This window comes from Hakea prostrata, chromosome 1 (assembly GCF_041222555.1).
Source record: "Hakea prostrata isolate BN-2017 chromosome 1, UWA_Hpros_2, whole genome shotgun sequence".
NCBI classification, from domain to species: Eukaryota; Viridiplantae; Streptophyta; class Magnoliopsida; order Proteales; family Proteaceae; genus Hakea; species Hakea prostrata.
The window spans coordinates 68987813-69010830 of record NC_142600.1 but is presented as its reverse complement, the minus strand read 5'-3'; the positions used below and the strand labels follow the sequence as shown (position 1 = coordinate 69010830).

General features: G+C 37.5%; 2 pseudogenes; both read right to left on the bottom strand.

Annotated features, from left to right (window-relative positions):
- Positions 1-508: 508 nt before the first annotated feature.
- LOC149029615 (flavonoid 3'-monooxygenase CYP75B137-like) lies at positions 509-5789 on the bottom strand (annotated as a pseudogene).
- A 12314-nt stretch (positions 5790-18103) lies between these two features.
- LOC149029614 (geraniol 8-hydroxylase pseudogene) lies at positions 18104-20425 on the bottom strand (annotated as a pseudogene).
- Positions 20426-23018: the final 2593 nt, after the last annotated feature.

Sequence of the window (23018 nt, the reverse complement as noted above, 5' to 3'; positions counted from 1 at the left end):
GCGATGTGTCGTTGACTTAAAGTTTTATCGGTGTCGCTGGGGGGTGTCGTGTCGCCCCTAGCAACATGGCGACATATCGCCCTGTGTCTGCGATATGTCGCCGACACAATGAACCATGGTTGTAGGTTGATATGAAAACAAAAGTAAATCTGCGGGGACTATTTTTTCTTTTACCAACATAGAAGGTAAAATTTTTAGTTGAAGATTAGTTGAATTTTTTAGTACACACCATAAAAACTAAAAAGTTGCATAGTACGGAGATTGCAATACGAGTACAAATCATAAATAAACCCAGATCCAATTGGATTACAAAATTGAGTCAAAATTGGCAGGGGGACTTGTTGGATGTGTAATCTTCATCATATACGGCTTGTGGATCTGGTTCATTTTAAAAAATTTTTGGTTGATCGTTCCTTTTATATTTGATTCATTAACTATTTTGGTTCAATTTTTTTCGGTAAAATGAGCTTTATATTATAATAATAGATATGTCTAATACATTATAAATTTAAATACGGTAATAAATATGACCATTCCGGTCCGCATCAGTGATCGCACTGAGCTCATCCAGTAGGTAGGAAACCAAATAAGAGATCTCTGTTTCATTCATAACATGACTTGCAAGATAATCAGCAGCAGCATTAACTTCGCACAAGTGATGAATGAAAACACATTGGCGGAATCCAACACGAAGCCCCCAAATCTCTTCTAACAAATCACGAACTAACCATGTTGTATAAAGAGGATCATTAATGTGATTAATTGCTTGCAAAGAGTCCCTCCATACCTCCACATCGACATATTCTAGTTCCCACGCAGCTCTGAGGCCCACAACAATCGCCGTTAGTTCCGTTCGAAGCACACTATTAGTGGTAAGCCCTCCGGCTATGGCAAAAAGGACTTCACCATGACAATTTCGTCCTAAGGTTCCGTACCCTCCACGCTGTCCTACCAAGGAGCCATCACAATTAATCGCAACCCAACCTTCAAACGGTATGTTCCAAATTGAAGGCCGCTCCACAGGATGGTAGAAGATGACCTCAATATTCCATGAGTCAAAAAAATGATGATGTAATGGTGTGTCTTCCACACGACGGCATGATAGGGAGAAACGAGCACGAATATCACTGATGACATGGAGTAAAACGGTGCCAGCCGAAGGTCTCTAATGATGAAAAATATAACGATTTCTAGTCTTCCATATGTGGTATACAGCGGCAGTAAAGCAGAATTTTCTTACCTCTTGCATCAAAGAGGGGCCTCTCAAGTGTTCTTGCAACCAGTTGATTTCCTCACGCCAAGTAGGGAGGATGCCACGATTGAAGCCATTGAGTTGAAGGAGACGAGTCCAAATTATAGTAGAAAAACTACATGCCCAAAATAGATGATCTTCACTCTCTGGAGCGACACCACATAAAACACATTCTGCTGGCAGATCAATACTTTGCTGGATTAGATGACATCGTGTCGGCAACCTCTCGTTGATGGCAATCCATGTAAAGAAGGAAAATCGTGGTTGACTAGAAGGAAACCAAATGAGATGCACCCAATTAAGGAACTGGTTCTCGTCATTCTCGTACTGCCTCCCAAGCGGATTGCATCGTAAACTTTCCCAACGCTTCAGGCAATCAAACTGGAAAGTCCTCAGTCAAAGAAGAGTAAAAACAAGTAGAGTGAATTTCTCATCGACAGTTATCGATAACCATATCCTTAAATGTAGCATGGGATGTATTCTTTTCTCAGCATAACGTGTTCTTGAATAAAATGATAATTTTTTTAAAAAATTTTAGTGAGAAAATAGATCATTGAGAATAAGAGCTCATATAGACAGTGACATCTGCCTTATATAATGGCAGAAGCCAACGACTAGATAAATGTCACTCAGTTGGGAGTTCAACTACCAAGGCCAACCCAAACAAGAAATTTGCTACACAATTTGCAGACTTTGAAATAAAACAAAATTGACAAAAATCAAAAGATTGTTTTAGATCTAAAATATCTTGACAAATGGAAATGATCTCAATAGGAGGATTAGACCGAAATTCATGTGATTAACTAAATCCAAGTAGTCTAATTCCATAATGATTGAGTGAATATCGGTTTTGCAATCTTGATCAAACCAGATCTAATAGAGCAACCAATCTTGAGTCACATGAAATTCCACAAGAAAAGGCCGAAATAAATTTACTAGCATCATCATCTCGAATAATAGAGACAATACCTCCTTTTAGAGAATCAATCACCCATGCACCATCACAATTCAATTTATGAAAGCCCTTCTGAGGGGGGAGACTAAAATTTTCATGAAGAAAGGCATTAGGAGTAGACTGGTTAAAGAAATATGAACTCTTCCCTGTGAATAGAGATACTGCATTATCAAGTTGACTTCTTAAATATAAAGTCACATATACCATAATAAGAAGGAAGCTAAAGAAAATAAAAAAATATATATACTTACGATTAGGGTTTGGGTGACAGGGCAGCCATATCGTTGGCACATGCTAAAATTTTGTGTTATGAAAGTCTTGCAAGTATTATTGCTAATTGTTTGTTAGGAATATACATGTGTCACCTTAATCATCTAACTATAGATGGAAGGGTCCTACCACTATGAAGAAAAACATAACTTTGGTCTACCAGTGATTGAAATTCAAGTGAACCTAAGTAAATGTTATGAAATGTGTTAATTTTGTCCCCGATCTGGCACTGCTTCAAGTGAACCTAAGTAAATGTTATGAAATGTGTTAATTTTGTCCTCAATCTGCACTTGCTTCTAGCCCTGATCCTTGACTATTGGACTATTTGCCACGGTAAGAAGTTACCGTAGCATATAGTCGACCTATTATTACATTAGCATAACCTGGGTAACTTGTAAGTGACTATTTACTACGGCAAGTCGTTACTGTAGCATATAGCCAACCTATTATTGAACCTGACTGTTTGCCACGGTAGTTACCTACTGTAGCATAGTCTATCTGTTATTACGGAAATTTAGTACCGTAATATTCAGCTTCTTTTTGCCAGGTTCTGGCTCGGTATTTCTTTCCGTGGCATCAGGGTAACTTGTAATTAGACCGTATGGATACGTCCGTCGAATTCGTATTGTGGCCGGATAGAGACTTTACTTAACATTTTTTCTTTAAAAATAGATGATAATCGGATTCGGATACCGGTAGTCGGATTCGGATAGCGGTAATCGGATATTAGAAATTTATAGTAAAATGTAAAAGTGACAATTATCAATCATATGGGATATGTTTGGGGTTTTGGGGCGATTAGGATGCCTTCCAAATTTTTGCCGGATTTGGAGGACTTGTAATTGGGACTATTTGCTAATCGGTATGCCTACTTGTAATTGAGTATTTGCTACGGTATGTAGTAGCCGTAGCGTATAGTTGACCTATTATTACAATATCTTGTTTCCATAGTATTCATTCTGCTTTTTGCCACGGTGGGATATTATCATAGCATATAGTCTAGTTGATACTTGCAAAATAGGTAATTTGGACCTAACTATTTGCCACGGTAGTGACCTACCATCTTATATAATCTATCTGTTATTACAGAAATTTAATACCATAGTATACAGCTTAATTTGGATTTGGCTATTTGTCACGGAAGTTACCTACTGTAGCATAGTCTATCTGTAATTATGGAAGCTTAGTACCGCAGTATTCATTCTCTTTTTGCTACGGTATTTTTTTTCCGTGGCATATAGTCTCTTAATATTACGGAATTTTTATTTCCATGACAATAGTTGGACTTTTTACCATGATTTCCCGTGTCCGTGGCAAAAGTTCCATCGCAGCTGACACTTTTTCTTGTAGTGTGCTACGCCAAACATGAGAAAGCAACAAAGAAGCTCTAACAATGTTAACTATCAAAAAACAAAAAAACAAGAAAGAAAAAAAAGAAGCATTTGTAAATGATCATCAATAAGGTAACTTCTTGTCTCATCTATCATCTCAATGTTACAACATTGACAATAAGTCCCACCTTTGAATTAGGAGAGCAGCAAGACGCATTTATAAGCCTCATGCAAACTAGGATGTCAATTGTAGAGTGTGAGAAGATAAACTAGGTGATGGAATTGCCACAAGAGGCGTTGCCTTCTTTAATTTCAAACCAAACTTATCTGACATATGAAGAATCATTGCTCCATTTAGTAGTTTCCACTAGAATGAATGCAAAATTGTTGCCAACTGGTAATGGTAACATTCTTTATGCCATTGGGATGCCTACACAAATCCTTCTTCCTGAGCCAAATGGAATATATCAAAAATCTTTTCCACTAAAATCATCACCAGATCAAGAACCTCTTAGGCTGAAACTCTAAGGGATTGTCCCAAACCATTGGATCCCTATGAATAGCCCATGCATTTACCATCACTTTGGAGCCCTTTGGAACCGTAAAGCCACCTATGATGCAGGATTCACTTGGAAATCCAAGAACCAAGAAAGAAGCTGGCGTGTGCAGTTGTAGAGCTTCCTTCACCACTCCATTTAGGTAGAGCAACTTGGGCATATGATATTCTTCCACCATGTTGTTCTACCCCACTACCTCTTCAAGCTCTTCTTCAGCTTTCTTCATTATATGTGGGTGTCTCAATAGCTCAGCCATCGCCCACTCCACTGTATTGGATACTGATTCAGTTCTAGCCACCATTATGTCTTGTATAAATTCACTAAATCAGGCACATGAAGGAGAACAACACATAAAATTTTTAGAATAACCAAGAACATAGAAAAACCCAAGAGGAAAGGAAGGTAACGGACAAAGAACAAGGCCTTGATGTGGGAAAAGGTAAGGCCAGGAGTATATCCTTCCTTGGCCTTGAGGTTGACACTGAGTTGTTGCAATAAGACCTACAGGAGATCACTCACTTGTTTGTCATCTTCATTACTACCTCTTTCTTTTTCTTGATCTGTTTTTATCCTCTCGTTCACGACAAAATCCAATATATGGTCGAGCTAGGAAATCTCCTTCTTCATCCTTCAACCAATGCCTTGGATATCAAGCCATGCCAGCACTGGGAATAGATCCGAGATATTGTGTTCCCTCTAGAAGCATCACAATTTTGTGTATTGCTCGGCGAACCCCAATGGTGGTGCACCGCCCTTCCTCACCTGTAAGTGTATTACCCCATAACATGCTTGTTATGACATTAAATGTGGTGAGGAACATCTGCTCTCCAATGTCAATTGGAGTGCCAGCCTTCGAATAGAGTTGGCTCACCATGTGGTGAATCTCTTTCCGCCGGAGACCATACAAAGCTTCGAGCCTTTTTTGATTTAGCAACTCTGAAACACATTAACTTCCGCAGCATCTGCCAGTGGTCACCATAGGGTGAAAATGCAATGTCAACGCAACCATAAGTGGCGAGAGACACCACTGCTACCACGTCGTGGTTGGCAAATATGGTGTCATGATCTTTGAAGACCTCCTTTGCCAGCGATGGGGATGTGAGAACAATGCACAACTTGCCACCTAACTTGAGTTTCATGATTGGACCATAGGTCTTAGCTAACTTGGCAAAATTGCGGTGGAGCTCCATTTCAATGAAAGGAAGGTTGCCTATAATAGGCAGGCCTTGTGGACCTGGATGTAGTGGTGGTCTCTTGCTGCTTGACCAACACCACCACCACGATCCCACTGTTATGGTGGTGGTCAACACTAGGAACACCACTACAGTGCTGATAACCCATGCAATGTTTGAAAAGTAATCAATTGTCGAGTGCATGTAGAGCAAAACGTAACCAGCATCACAAAACTTTGAAATCGGAGACATGGCAGAAATTGATGCCACAAAAAAATGGAAGCAACGATTGGCTAATAAGCTGAGAACTAACAAGCTTGAGCTAGACGATGATGCAAGAGATTAGCATTGAGGAGTTATTCATTTAGCTATGACAAACAACTCTTAGTGAAAACATGTGTGTTCCAACTCTCTAATGATATGTGTAGCAACCCCCACCCTCAAATATATAGCTACCAATACCCTAAAAAACTAATGCAGGAGATTGATACGAAATGACCTCATTAAGGTTCTCCAATCCAGATAAAGATACCCAAAGTCAATTCAATAATGTTTAAATCTTATTTTCTATGAAAAAGCATCTTGATGGGACTAAACCTTTCAAAGAAATGTTATTTTAAATGTATAGGTCACAGCTTGACGATAACAAATTTATTGGATCATTGAATGCCCTTTCTCCCCTCATCCTACCCTTCTATGGCCCCTATCTTTGGTAGTCCACTAGTTGTAAATAATCTTATTGATTTTCAAACTTATAGCTGGAAAATGAACTTGCATCATACTTGGTTTACTTTGACTTAATAGCAAGCCATTCTTTCTCTTCCTGGTTTATCAACTGATGTTGAAAACAGATGGGTCTGGAAATTTTCGAAGAATGATTGTTTCCAGGTGAAATTAAAAATACCATCTTGCTATGCACCTCTCATAGATTCAAGGGAGCTCCTCTTCCTCTCCAAACCTCAAGTGGAATAGAATTTGGCAATACCAAAACTCTACCTGAAGTAAGAACTTTTCTTTGGAAAGCTAACCATGATGGAATTTCTACTCAACAGTCCCTTTTTGTTAGGGAAGAGCAGCCCCTCTCCAATCTACTTAGAATGTGCATTTCATGTAGAAACTATCTCCCATGTTTTATTTCATGAAGTCCTAAATGACATTTTGTGTTATCTAGAGTCCTACAAAATGTTTTGTGCTTGCACAGTCAAAGTTTTATTTTGGTCTATCAACTCTTACGATGGAGCTTGAGCCTATTAATGGTCTATTTGCTATTTTAGACCTTCGTATTACTCAGATTGTCTCATTGGCATCAAGGCTGCATCAAGGCTGTAAATGCCAAGACCCTCAATATCGATTTCTCAAGTTATGGCTTAGTCTAGGACATCCTTGATTGTTCTCATTCTCTTGAGTATGTTTGTTTTCTTTATGTACTTAGGGATTATAATGGTCTGACTTTCTAGCCATGCTGCTAAGAAGTTCCAACTTAGTCGAGTTTGGTGGTTTTCACCACCAACTAGTTTTGTACATATTACTTTTTCTTCCTCTACTATCATACTAGAGAATCTAATATAATTCTCTAATTATCCCGCCCCACACCCCTCCGCGCCCCCCCCCCCCCCCAAAAAAAAATCTTATTCTCGATTCATCCACAAAGAAAAATCTTATTCTCTCAGATTTCATGCAAATCTGCCCCACAGTGATTCCCCTGGCCCTGGTCCCCCCACCCACTCTACACTCTATCCAAAACACCCCATGAGCTTTCAAAACAAGCGATAGATCTTCTTATTTTTTATCTCTAAAAAATAAAAATGCAAGATAGGTTTGACCAAGGAGAGGTTCTAACGTGACAACGACCTAAAATCTAACAAAACTAAATATCCATGGACCGTGAGAGATTTTTGTTCACCTCGATTTTGATTCCCAGCACATGGAGGAAATTTTTGATTAAGCAAAAGTAAATGTCTAACGGTTCAATTAAAAAAATCCAAATTATATTTTACACATAAAACTATTTATTTGTCAAATTTTTAATAATAAATCAGAAGTTTATTTTTTCTTAGGGAACTAGAAAATTGTTTGGTTGAAACTTAAATAGATTTTTTTAATATAAACTTAAATGAATCTCATTAATGATCTCAAGAGGAAACTATTGTCTTTCATAAGTCAAATCCAACTAATATGGTCTATATATTTAAAAAGAATACTAAAAATAATTTATTTATAAAGATTCCAAGCGAAGAAAAGATTTGAATTAATGATTCATGTTAAATTTGAAGTGATCAAATTAATCCGGTTCAGCAGACTCGCTCTAACTTCATGTGCATGAAATCTAAGTGGATCAAGAAAAAATTGATATTTACATAAGCCAAATGATTCAAATTTAATTTTAAAAAATAGATAAATAAAATAAAATTCTAATCTGAATAAATTTTTGGTAGAATAATTATTTTTTAATAAATATAAATTTCAATTCATTAGAAACTACCGTATAAGACATCTAAGGAATAGGATACCAACAACAAAGGATCGGAATATGACAAATAACTTTTAGTAGAACAACCTTGACATTTAAGGAGACTGATAATTTTTCTGTATTTTTTTGGTAATTAATTTCCCAATAATTAAGTTGTAGGTTGACATGAAATCAAAAGTAAATCTGTTAGGACGGGGACTTTTTTTTTTTTAACCAACATAGAAGGTAATTATTATATTATATTATATTATTATTATTTTGTAAAAGGTAGCTGTGTATTAGAAAGAAAAGAAAAAGTTACAGTCTGAAATAAGTCTTCCGTCATCTTTTATAATATGAGACAACGCTTCAAGTAAAGAATGAGGAGAGAAAGAAATTTCATGTATAGATGGCCATAGGTAAAGCCCAGCCAAAAAATCTGCTCCAGCATTAAGCTCACAGACAACATGACGAAGCCCATATTGGCATAATCGTCTCAATGACTCTCAGATGTCACAGACTTCCTTTGTTGCATACCATGGTATGGTAAACCTACATAAAATCATCGCAATAGCACTCGATGAATCAAAACGAACTGGACTCTCTTGGATAGAATGTTCCAAAGCTAGCACTAGTCCTCGACGAATGGCCGTGAGCTTCATGCAAAGAACATTGTTTCCAGGCATCTACCAGCAACAGCGAAGATAACTGTATATATATATTGTGTTATCAGAGTCTTGCAAGTATTATTGCTAATTGTTTGTTAGGAATATGTATGTGTCAATGGTGGGTTAGTAAAGTGGTTAAAAGTCCAACCTCCCAAGGAAAGGTCTTGGGTTGGCACCCATTTGGAATTCCTTTCCCCATATATTAGCTGTATCATTTCTTGCATTAGGTACATCTGTAGTTGCTTCACCATGTAGATTTCCGTCAGTATCTTCTGTGACATCACTTATAATAGTGCTACCTTCAGTGGTGTCACCCATAACATTGTCTTCATTAGCATCCCTTTAGAGACATGTTGTCTGGTATACTTGGTAGTGGGCCAGGACCAAATTCAAGAGTGATGGTACTCTAGAGGGTATAGCAGCTTGTTGCCAAAGGATACCTCAAACATATGGAGTTGATTATAGAGAGCATTTGCTCCCGTAGTTAAAATGAATACGGAGAGTGTTAATGTCAATTGCCATTATTGTGGATGGCCACTTTTGCAATGGATGTGATGCCTTTTCCTGGAGACTTACAGAGGAGTTTATTGGAAATTCCTCCGGGTCACCCATTAGAAAAACAAGATGGACTTGCTTGTAATTGAAGAAAGCAATATATGGCCTAGCATCACCACGGCATGGTATGAAGTTAAGTACAGCTCTTATTAGATTTGGATTCACTAGAAGTGGATCGATTCCTCCATGTTTGTGAAAAGCTTCTCTGCACAACAATAATTTTGGTATCGTGGATGACATTGTAATCCGGAGATGATCATGAAGGAATCAATATCCTCAAAGAATATTTGAAGAAGACTTTTGACATTAGGACTTGGGACAACTTCGATACTTTCTTGGAATTGAAGTTGCAGGTCTAGTAGGATTATTCATCTCTCAAAGGAAATATGTTCTTGACTTGTTGAAGGAAGCTCGGTAAATTGGGTGTGAAACCAGCCAATACACCCATGGATTACACTTGTAGGTTACTAATGATGATTCTCCATTGCAGGGATATAATTGTTTTCAAAGGTTAGTTGGAAAATTGATTTACTTGACCATTACTGCGCGACATTGCATATGCGTGGCTATGGGGCCCGGTTTATGCATATCCTACCAAAGGGCATATAGAATTGGTTAATCATATACTACGTTATCTAAAGTGTTCTCCGGAAGGGGCATTTGCATGAAGAAGAATGGACATACAAACATTGAAGAATATGCCGATGCTGACTTGGGGGGCATCCTACTGATCGAAGATCAACTACCGGTTTTGTATATTCGTAGGAGAAAATTTAGTCTCTTGGAGAAGTAAAACAAATGTTGTCGCTCGTTCTAGTGCGGCAGTACGGAGCAATGGTGTCCGCCACTGGTGAATTAGTCTCGGATTGGTGCCCTACTTCAAGAATTGGGGGTGAGAGGTTCTAAAACCCCCTGAAGTTGTTTGGACAATCAGCGGCTACACACATTGCCTCTAATCCGGTGTTTCATGAAAGAACTAAACACATTGAAGTTGATTGTCATTTTGTTCGTGAGAAGGTTCAGGATGGAACTATAGAAACTCCTTATGTAAGAAGTGAAAATCAACTTGCAGATGTCTTCACCAAAGCCTTGTCAAAGGGATTGTTTCAAATTGCATCGAACAAGTTGACCTCAAATGATATTTTCGATCCAACTTGAGGGGGAGTGTTATGAATGTAACTTGCTAGTCTTCCAACTCTATAAGGAGACTAGCAGAGAGGGGGAGTTATATTAGAATTTAATTTCTTGTAAAACTCTTACTCTTTTCTATTTATAGATAATGAAACATCACCCCAGAAATATAGTTGATTGGGGTTTTCTTGTCGTGGATGTAGGATTCACAATGAATGCCGAACCACGTTAATTCTTGAGTTCTTGTGTGAATGTTATGATAAATTCAACATATATCATACTATTATGCAAAAGCATGTACTCCACTTTCATGGCAAGTCTTTTTTTGACTATTGTATCCTAAATGACTATTTTTTATATTAGTCTTTTTATCATTTTTTTCTTTTGTCTCACAAATTGTTGGTATCTTTTGTATTTTTATTTTTATTTTTTCAAATTTATAAAATCAAAATAGAAAAGAGAATTTTTCCAATGAATTTCGAATAAACTACAAATCACAAGTTAGGGTTAGGAAAGCAAAAAAAAGAAAGTCCGTCTAAGCTTTCCTCTTTGTAAACATCATAACTGATATTTTGATTTATAAAAGTTATAAATTACAACTTAGGAAAATAAGTTGAATAAAATCATTCCAAAATTTTTCATTTTAAAAGTTTTTTAGAATCAGAAAAGAAAAATTTTCAAAATTTTTTATAGAAAAGAGAAAATTTTCAATGAATTTCAAATAAACTAAGAAAACAAGTTAGGAATTATGAAAGCAAAAAAAGAAAGTCCGTCTAATATTTCCTCTTTGTAAACATCATAAATGATATTTTTCACTGAATTTCAAATAAACTAAGAAAACAAGTTAGGAATTAGGAAAGCACAAAAAGAAAGTCCGTCTAATATTTCCTCTTTGTAAACATCATAAATGATATTTTGATTTTATAAAATTGTAATATACAATTTGGAAAGGAAATCAACGGATTTTATAGAAATTATAAATCACAACTTAGGAAAAGAAGTTGAATTAAATCATTCCGAAGTTTTTCATTTTAGAAGTTTTATCAAATCATAAAAGGAAAATTTTCCAACGAATATCAAATAAATTATAAATCACAACTTAGAAAATGAATATAAGAAAATCATTCCAAACTTCTTTTTTTTGTGATAATTCATTTTTATACAGAAATAAATGAATTTTGGTTTTATATAAATAAATAATATTTTTTTCGCTAAAAGGGTCATTTGTATTTAAAGGTAAAAAATAAAAATTACAGTCATACAATCAAAGAACCATCCCTTAAACCCACAACATCAGTTATCCCCAAATACACCCAACCTCACTGTCCAAGTTCCAACTCATATATTCATAGATAACAAATCAAAATTCTAAAACAAGAATGACCAGAAGCCTCTAAATTAAGTTCACTCCTCATCATTGTTGTCCAGGGTTTATTAACATTTGAAGAACTTCATCTCATTGCCCGATTTGCCAGAAAATCAGCTGCCTGATTGTTTTCCCTATAACAATGCGAAAATTTCCAAAGACGACTGGCAAGAAAAAAATTGACACCTCTCCAACGTTGCAAGAAAAACCATGGAATTTTTCTTTATTGAATTAAAACCACAACTGCCACTGAATCACATTCTATCCATAAACGTTGAATATTTAACTTTACTGTCCACTTTATATCCTCAAAATTATTTTTGATACCTAAATAGGTGCTTAAATTTAAAAAAATAGATAGTGACTCATCTCTAAACAAACCACTTGCACTAGCCATACCAAGATTGCCCAATGAACAACCATCGACATTTAAGATAACCCACCCTACAAAAGGAGAAACCCATAAAATTTCTTGAGGAGAAGTGTTTTTAATAGAAATTTTCAGACTGATCGCTCGTGATTGAGCAAACACCATTGGAGGGACCTTTGTGCTATCAAGTACATAATAATGACAACTGAGATCAAAGGAGATTTGACGCAAAACCCAATCTTTAGACAGACTCACCTCCTCATAGCGATAATTGTTACAAGCAAACCATGGATAATATAATAGCAAGAAGCAGCCATGAAATCACATATTACCCAAAGGCAACGACTTACCCTGTAGACACCACCACTTATAACTATCTTGAAGAGAAAAGGAAAGCTTCCAACTGAAACCGAATCAAGTACACAAAGCCTCCCAATAGCTGCGAGCAAAAGAACAAATAATAAAAATATGAGGAATATCTTCAAAAGCCTCTAGACATATACCATAACGTGAAACCAAAGAGATTCCTTTGGACATAACAATTGCGTTAACAGGGATCTTCCCATGGAAAACCCGCCAACAAAAATCTGTTGCCTAAAAAATAGTTTCAATTTCCAAATTTCTTTATCGAATCCACAACTTCACCATTTTTCCTGTGCATATCTCGGGCTGATATCATTGAGAACTCTCCTTGAAGAGTACCAATCCAATGACAAATATCTTCGTGAAATCTAGTAGGAAGATGGATAAGACTGACACACTCCAAAATTTATTTTAAACGAAGAGATTGCAACCCATAAAACACCACTGCCAATCAAGAAATCAGTCCACCACTTTAAAATTCAACTTGTTCGCCAAAATGAGAGGAACCTCCAAATGAGTAGCAACAGTAAAGTCTCCTAACCAATGATCCTTCAAAAAATTTATTTTTGTCCCATCACCCACTGTCCAACTTTCATGAGAAGCAACAAAATGCCAAACATTTTTCAGACCAAAAGAATTGAAGAACAAAGCCTAGAATTATGCAAATTACCCTTATCATCAATCAACTTTCCTCTAAAAAATCTTGAAAAGAAAGAGTTACTATGTTTTATTTTCCAGGCCAACCGACAGAGACAAACAAAATTGATATCTCACAAACAACGAAGACCCAACCCTCCTTCACACTTCGGAGCACACACAGAATCCCATTTGACAGTGATTTTCTTTATTGACTCTATATTACCAGTCCAGATAAAATTACGCATTCATGTTTCAGCTTGCTTTATAATAGTTTCTGGCCACCAGTACATTGAAAATTATGAATGCGCATACTAGAGACTACAAAGTGAACAATTTCCACTCTTCCTGCCATATATAGGAGCTTCCCTTTCCAACCAAGAAGCCAACTTTTGATTTTATCAAGCACGGGCAGCAGCCTAGAGTGAGTCACTTTCCCTTTAAAAATATCAACACCAAGATACTTTGTAGGAAAAGAAGTTGTTGGAACATGAACAAGTTCTGAAATGTTTTGCCTCCTATGAGGAGCAACTTTGCCAACAAAGAGTTTACTTTTGTCAAAATTGATATGTTGGCCAGAGAAGTCTTGATATTTTCCCAAAAAATCCACTAATTCCTTGACATATCACAAAGAAGCATTAGCAAAAATAAAAATATCATCAGCATATAACAAAAAAGAAGGCGCGCTTCCAAACCCCTAGGACCAGACAAAGCCTTAAGTTGCCCTGGCTTCATCATCATGCAAAAACCTCTACACAACACTTCTTTTGCTAAAAGAAAGAGAAGAGGGGTGATGGGATCACCTTAATGCAGCCCCCTCTCAACACCAAAAAAACCCACAAGACCGCCATTCAATAGAATAGAAATTCTAGAAGAACACAACATCTCATGAATCCACCCAACCAAGATGTCAGAAAAGTGAAATTTTTGCAAGACAACAAAGAGAAAATCCCAAGATAGAGTATCATAAGCTTTTTGAATATCATTTTTAAGACCCAAACCACCTCCCCTAACAGATGAAAACAACATATTGGTAAGCTCCAAAGCAACATAAATACTTTTTGAAAATAATCTTACCCTTCTGAAAACTCCTTGTTCTTCATAAATCAATTTGGGAAGAAGAAGATTGAGACGGGAAGCCATGCATTTTGACACCACTTTGCATAAAAAATTGCTCATGCAAATACGAATAAGCAAGATCGGGTCTAGTGAGAGTAGCATATTGCAAAGCACCAACAACACTTCTATATTCGGTTGGATTAGTTAAAGGAACACCATCACGATGAGCCAAAGATGAAGAAGAAACCATGGGAGATCCAATGGGTTTACAATCAACCATATTTGTTCATTGGAGAAGCCCAAGCAAATACTTTCATTGAGATAACAAAAGCCCATCAGCATTTGGTGTAAGATCAATACCAAGAAAATAGCAGGCTATACCCAAGTCCTTAATGGCAAACTCTTGAGCAAGTTGGGCCAATAGAATATCAACAGCAACACTACTGGGCCCAAGGACTAAAATATCATCAACATAGATCAAAATGTAAAGAGGGCTAAAGGAATCAATCTGATAAAAAAGAGAAAAATCAGTATTAGATCCACAAAAACCCAACGACTACAAAAAGGAGCTGAGAACGATGAAACCAGGCCCATAGAGCCTGTTTCAATCCGTATAATTATTTCTTTAGCTTGCATATATAATCAGGATATTGAGGATTGACATAATCAATGGGCTACACCATATATGTATCCTCACTAATGGACCCATGCAAAAAGGCATTAGTAACATCCAGTTTGATGAATAACCCAATCACGGGAAACGACCAAAGAAAGATGTAAACGTATGGTAGTGGTTTTAACAACCAAACTAATAGTCTCAAAATAGTCAACCCCATATTTTTTAGCAAAACCTTTAGCAATCAACCGAACCTTGTATTACTCAATACTACCATCAGATTTTCGCTTTATTCGGTAAACCCATTTACATCCAATAGGGTGACAAGTAAAAGGTAAGGGGGGAAGGTCCCATGTGCCATTACCAAGTAAAGCATTAAATTCAACATCCATGGCACACCGCCACTCATGATGCTTAATAGCCTATGAGTAACAACTTGGCTCACTATCAAGAGATGATAAAAGAGCCATAGGCAAGGGGTATTCGTAGTACAAAGACTATAAGGAGCACGAGGAACAAGAGTACCATCCATACTACGAGTAATCATAGAGTGAGAACGACCCAAATTAATCAGCAGTAGTCATAGATACATGAGTATGAGAAGCAGACCCATTAAGTTGCATTTTAGATTGAGCAGGCTAAAAAAAGGCATAGGAATTTCTTGGGCCCCTCCCCACCCACCCAAAAAATAAAAATCAAACCACTTTTTTACCCACTGAACAACAAACTTTACCTGATGTTCAAAGTTCGATGTCTAATTTTTTTTGCAAAAACTTCATATCTGAAATTTTATGGTTTCCTAGAAAATTTGTAAGAAAACTAAAGTATCAAAAGAAAGGAAATATCGGAGAAGAACTCTGTTAGAATAGATGTAACCAGAGATGAGGGCGCACACTAGAGAAGATGGAAAGACTGACATTGGGTCACAGAGAGGAGGGCAGCAATAGAGGTAGGGTTTTACGTGTGTTCATTTAGAAATATTGGTGTTCCATTGATTGGGAGAAACATGGACTAACTTCGTATATTTAAGAAATCCTAAGGATTCTACAAAAAAAAAAATAAAAATAAAAATCCTAAGGGTAGGTAAATGTTTTAAACTTAAAACATAGATCACACTAATCTTAGCCATTGATGTTACTATTGGCATATATCAATGTATGAGGCCAACCATGAAATAAGAATTGTACAAAAAGAGAGAATTGTGTGGGGTGTCATCGCTACACCTTGGCAGGCCTTAGGGATTGTGGAAAAAAACAGTAATGTTCGTATTTGCTCCTCTTCTTCTGTGTTCTAACGCCATCATCGTGAGGTGAATTACTGTACTGACTTCTTGGCGGGCTACTTGCAGGTTGACCCTAAGATGCATCTTGACTTATATGTATGCCCCCTGGCAACCATCGATCATGGATTTGGTGGATCTAATTGGAATTAGGTGGTCTCACTTTCAAAACCAATATCATGGCCAATGGAGGGTCAGGGGAGTGGCTGAGAACCTCACTTCTCAACGGAAAGGTTATGGGTTTTACCATTGCTGGCGGCATATGTAATATCTCCATTCCAATATATTTATGTGGATTGAATCAATTGAACAAGTTTATGTCACGGATCCATTGCCTATATACGGAAAGTTCCATTTACCACTCAAAAAATCGACACTTCAACTGTGTGGTGATCATGAAAAGCATTGGATAAAAAGGAGATAGCTTCACCACCACCAATGAAGAACCCAACCAATTATCATTTGAAAACCGAATATTTACTGCCATGTTTTGCTGACTTAGCATTCTTTAATATCTATACGCTCCTTGAGCTAAGAGGAGTGCTAATAGCATCACTGAATTTTCATGTTTAACTTTGCAAGTTAGCTTACATTAGGTCAGATGAGAGTCTGTATCCTCTATCCATCGGGATAGAGATATGTGCTTTGTTTACACTTTTTCATCATACAATGGGAGTGAGGTTTATCTATGAGTGTTGACAAAATGAATTAAAATGGGATGAATCCTACGTAAACCCCTCTCCTATTATGTGGGAGAGAGGTATGAGGGAAGCACAATCTTCTATCTTAACAAGTAAAGCTCTAAATTCGTCAAATTAAAGGGATGAATGAATATAAGGAATGTTCACCTAAAAGTGACCTAAGACCTGAAATTGTTCAAGTGATGGGCATCATGACTTTTAAAGAAGATCCTTTGAGGGGTTTATCAGGTCGAATAGTCTGGGTATAACGTACTTTTTGATAGGAATGTAAAGTGAAAAGAAAGAAAGTTAGAGAGAACAACAATTCTTATGCCAATGGTAGGTTAGTTGAGCGGTTAACAATCCAAACTCCCATGGGGAGGTAAGGCATGATTGATGACATTTTTTTTAGTAATACCTAATGAGGGTTTAGTAGAAATAGCCTCCAATTAGCATCAATTAAAGGGCTGTTTTTGTAAATTGCCTCTAGATATGACTTGTTTATGGCGGTTTTTGCAGACACCTCTTTTTTTTTTGTTTGCCCTAACTAATCCGGTGTTCGACCAGGGTCGCACACCTGGCTGTAGTGGGTGAGTCTCCCAGTGGGAAATTTTTGCATCTACAAGGTTTCGATATCAGAACCTTGCTTAAGCGGACCAAGCTGCTTACCACTTGGACCAACCCCGTTGGTTTGTAGACACTTCTACGTATGATATGTTTTCATTATTCAAAAAACCTGCTGTTTTTTTTTTGGTTAGGACATACGAAACGGTTTTTAGAATGCTATCATATGTGCTTGTTATTATAAAAACCACCACAACTTAGATGTTCTACACGTAGTACTGAAAACCACCACCATTAATGGTGGTCCTTTTTGGCTTAACTAGTGGCATAAAAAAAATCACTAACGGAGATATTGCTTGTAGTGTGTGAGAGCACAAAAGAAATTTCAATTATGGTTCAGGCTTGTTCCTCCTTTAGATAATTGTTACAAGAGTTCTTGGAATCACCAAGTATTAAAAGCTTGCAATAAGCTAAGACACCAAAGATGGAGTATGGTAGTGCTCTCAATTTACTTTGTTGAGAAGGGTCTAGAATAGCATATCTTAGCTAGGGGGCCATATATGCAGATGCTAAGCATTCCAACTTAGGAAAAATGTAAGTGAGAAAGAAATCCTAAAAAAAAGGCTGTATTAATGTAAGCTTCCTTAAACATATAACGATGCATTTGTAAACTACATCAACAATGAGAGAAATGGATAACATACAAGCTGATCAATAGGGATGTAATTTCGAACCCTTCAAATAATATAGCTGCATACTTCAAGAGTTATCCTTGTTGCGTAATTAGTTTTCACAAATCACAATTTGGAAACATTGGCAAGTACAGCATATTAAGGTGCGCTATATGAAATAGGATTTTCAGAGTAGAGTGTGAGGTCAGAAAACCTAGGAGTTGGGATCGCAACAAGTGGTGCATGTTGCCTTCTTTAGTTCTAAACCAAACTTATCTGACATATCAAGCTTAACTCCATTCGGCAATTGCCACTTGAATGAATGCAGAATTGATGCCAATAGGCATGACACCATTGTTTCAACCATGGGGATTCCTACACAAACCCTTCTTCCTGATCCAAATGGAAAATATCGAAAATCTTTGCCAGTAAAATCATATTCATCGCTCCCCGATCTCAAGAACCTCTCGGGCTGGAACTCCAATGGGTTATCCCAAATCATGGGATCCATCTGTATGGCCCATGCATTCACTATAACTTTGGATCCCTTTGGAATCAGAAAGCCACCTATGGTGCAAGATGTGCTTGGGCATCGAGGAATCAAGAACGGAGCAGGTGGATGCAAACGCAGGACTTCCTTCACCACTCCATGCAAATAGTGCAACTTGGGCAAATGAGACTCTTCCACCATATTGTTCACTCTCACTATCTCTTCTATCTCGTCTTGAGCTTTCTGCATTATTTGTGGATGTTTCAATAGCTCAGCTAGTGCCCACTCTACAGTTGCAGACATTGTTTCTGTCCCACCTAACATCAAGTCCTTTGAATAAAATCAATCGAAGTTAATATTTAATGATTTTTTTCTCTTCCAAATGGTGAAGCGCAAATAATGAAGGGGCACAGAAAGCCCAAAAGGAAAGGGAAAGGTAACTCACCAAGAGCAGGGCTTTGATGTGGGAAATAGTAAGGCCAGGTGTTTTGTTGTTAGCAACTCCTTTCTTTGTCTTGAGATCGAGATTGGACTGCTGTAGTAAGACTTGCAGGAGATCCTTGGCTTGTTTTCCATCTTCATTTGCTTCTTGTCGCTGGTTTCCTCTTTCTTCTTCATGATCTCTTCTTAGCCTTTCATTGATGATCAAATCCAACATCTGGTCGAACCACGAAATCTCCTTCTTCATTCGCCGCCCAATACCTTGGATATCAAGCCACGCCAACGCCGGATAGAGATTCGAAATGTTGGGTTCTCCGAAAAGCATCACTATTCTGTCAAACAAATGCCGAAACTTGAGGGTGGTGCACCGCCCCTCCTCCCCTTCAAGTGTAGCACCCCATAACATGCTGCTTATGATGTTGAATTCGGCGAGAAATATTTGCTTGCCAATGTCGACCGGGGAGCCAGCCTCGGAATGGAGTTGGCTCACCATGCGGTGAACCTCTCTCCGCCGAAGGCCATATAGAGCTTCGAGTCTCTTGTGACTTAGCATTTCTGAGACACAGACCTTACGGAGCATCCGCCAATGGTCACCGCAGGTGACCACGCTATGTCAACACAACCATAACTAGAAATATCCCCCACTGCTATGACGTCACGGTTGGCAAATATGGTATCATGGTCTTTGAAGATCTCCTTTGCCAGTGACGGTGACGTCACCACAATACATAGCCTGTTGCCTAATCGGAGCTTCATGATGGGACCGTAGGTCTCAGCCAACTTGGAGAAACTCCGGTGGAGCTCTGTACCAATGAAGGGGAGGTTGCCCTGGAGGCAATGGCGGTCTCTCTCTCCAAAACCAACCCCACCACCGTGCTATTGTTACGGCAGTAGCAAACAACAGGAAAACCGCTAGCAAATGGTTAGCCCATGCTGCTCTGAGTATATAATCTTCCGTCAAACAATGGTAGAGCTTGCCATCCGACAGCCTCTACCACGATGACAAACCATAAGCAGCTTCAGAAACCTTGGAGAATAGAGGCAAAGCAAAGAAGGGAGCCATAGTAAATAGAAACGACGGTGGTAAGCTTAACTTCTAGGCTTATCTTTTCTTAGTAACAACTTCTGGGCTTATCACTTATATAGGCTTATCTTTTTTATCACTTAAGATCATAGAAGGAAAAATTGGTAATATTTCACCCATTCTATACTTACCAAACTGAAGACTCTTTCGAAACGATGTCTTAAGATTTTACCAATTTTCGCAAAAAATTGCCTTTTTTTTTTTTTTTTTTTTACTCTTGAAACAAAAATCTCAAGTGAAGAATATCCTCAACAATGTGTAGTATCCCCCAATGTGGGCGGTAAGTACCCAGTAAAGTCCTAATTGCCACTTCGGAGTCTGAATGCACCAAAATCTTATTACAGCCGTATTGCTGCGCAAATTGTAAGCCACACCGAATTGCAAGCATCTCAGCATGAAAAATACCCACATTAGCACAGCTACCAAAACAAGCAAAAATAACATCACCTCTGCAATTTCGAGCCATAGCACCATATCTTCTAATATGTCCCCGGAGAGAACCGTCACAATTGATCAGGATCCAACCCCATGACAGTGGCAACCAATAATGAACAGAACTCTTGACCTGGGCAAAAGAAACCGAAATACCCCAACTAGAGAAGAATTGTCTCTGTCTCGGGCAATCCTCCAACTAGAGTGACAACTTTGTTCTATTCAGTATTCACGAGAAAGGGTGAGAGAGTCGCTAAAAACCAACAAAAAAAGAAAAAAAGAAAAGGTGAGATAGAAAGAGTAGGGAAGAAAATCGATGGAAAACTTCCAGGATATGAGTTAGATTTTCAGGGAACTTCACAAATTATTTAGGATTTTGAGAAGCACATTTTGATACTCAACTCATATAGATGGATTATTAAGACAAGTCTAATCTGAAATAAAATCCTCCTAATGATAATTAATAGGATTAAGTTCTATTTTTATTAATTTACTAAAAAATAGATCTCACTATCAACCGGTGTTAGTCCAAGTGGTAAGCAGTTTGGTTCACTTAAGCAAGGTTCCAGTATCGAATCCTTGTAGATGTAAAAAAATTCCCGCTGGGAGACTCACCTACCACAGCCAGCTGTGCGATGCGGATCGAACCACCCCTTTATAAACCAGGGTTGGCAAACTAAAAATAAATAAATAAATAAATCTAACTTTAAAATTAGACACAAAAAAAATCTATGTAAATAGAGAATCTAGACTCACATTTCTAGACTAAAACTTGAGGGGAATTGAAAATTTGAGACGATAAAATCTAAGTACGCCCTCACACTTAATCTTATCATCATTTTTAAAAGTTACTGGGTGAACTTGCTTCAACTAAATTAACCAAACCTCTATTATTTAAATGTAAAATAGTTTTTTTTTTTTTTTTTGGAAATAACTTCATAGGTATAGGTAGTAAGTCTAAGAAAATTTTGGATTTGAATTTTTATTCCTTCACATCTCTCCCATCTTCCATTCCCTATACCTATAGGCCTTAGTTCTCGTGATGGTTTGAAGCAATGAAAAAGGATTTTTACATGTTTTTTTTTATTTTTTTATGAAAACGTGGTATCAATATATCTTCTAATTATTTGGATCAAAAGAAATACATTCACTGGGTTGTTAGGTTGGTGTATGTAGTATTTTGCAAATACATATAATTAGTGGTTGACTACAGTTTTTTTTTTTTGTAGTTAGAACGAATTTTGGCTCAATCGCTTGTAAAGGGCCAGAATTATAATTATATGGAGAACCGGGTATTGGATTCCCTGTATATATTGATATCTAGGATGTGTTTGTTTGTTGGAATAAAAGTGGGGTGAAAAAAAAAAAAAGGGTGGGAAAATTCTTGAAAAAATGGTAGATTTTTTATTTTTCTCTTAAATCCCAAAATTGTAGATTATTTGATTGCTTGGGGTGGGAAAATGAAAGACAAAATTCCTTGAATCAATGAAATTTGTCTGATGATGTGGCAGCTCAACTTTCCCACCCTAAACCATTTTAAAACCCTACAAATTTGGTGGAATTTTGTAGAAAGGTTTGGAAAAGTAAAAAGTGGGACTCGTAACTATCACTTTTTCACAAAATACTTTATTTTCCTTTCTTTCTCCCTCACCCCATTATACATGAAGCCCACATGTTTTTTTTTCCCACTCCACCTTTGCAAACAAACGCAGCCCTAGCAAATGGTACAATTTGTAATGTTTAGAGGTTGGGGAGAGGATTTAGAAAATTATTGAACGCCATGATAAATTCGAAAGCCATAAAGGCTGCGTTCGTTTGCAAAGGTGGGGTGGAAAAAAAAAAAACATGTGGGCCCCATGTGTAGTGAGGTGAAAGAGAAGAAAAGGAAAAGAAAGTTTTATGGAAAAGTGATAGTGGTGGGTCCTACTTTTTACTTTTCCTAACTTTCCCACAAAGTCCCACCAAATATGTGGGGTTTTAAAATGAGTCCGAATCTGCGACCCCGACGGAGAGCACAAAAAAACTTTTTCACCAAGTGGGACCCACTGGTTTTTGTGGTCAGGAAGCCATGGGGGAGCACAGAGTGTTCCCTTGACGGGAAGATGACCCAGATTCTTTTAAAATGGCTTGGGGTGGAAAAGTTGACTGCTCCAAGCAACCAAACAATCTACCATTTTGAGATTTAAGGGAAAAGTAATAAATCTACATTTTTTTCACTAAAATTTTTCTACCCATTTTTTTCCACCCCACCTTTATTCCAGCAAACAAATGCAGCCAAGAACCTACGAAATCACATGCTATGATACAGGCTAGCATTTACTATTGACTCCACGAGATCCGCCTGCCATTTATAATTTATTGTACTAATCATCTTGTCAATTGACAAAAAGAAAAAACCTATTTTGTCTTCACTGGAAGCCCACATTGGAAGCCCATTTGCATCTCTCAAAATTGGACGCTAACCCCCAGCTTCATCATGTTTGACCCAAGACGTTGAGTTTCAGTCGAGACTCCTGCGCGAGTTTCCATCTATCCAGCACCCTCACCTCCGTTGTTTGCATCTTCCACAGCTAGAATCAACCTCGATTTGTAGATCTCCTCTTTAGATTCTCCCCTAAAACATTACC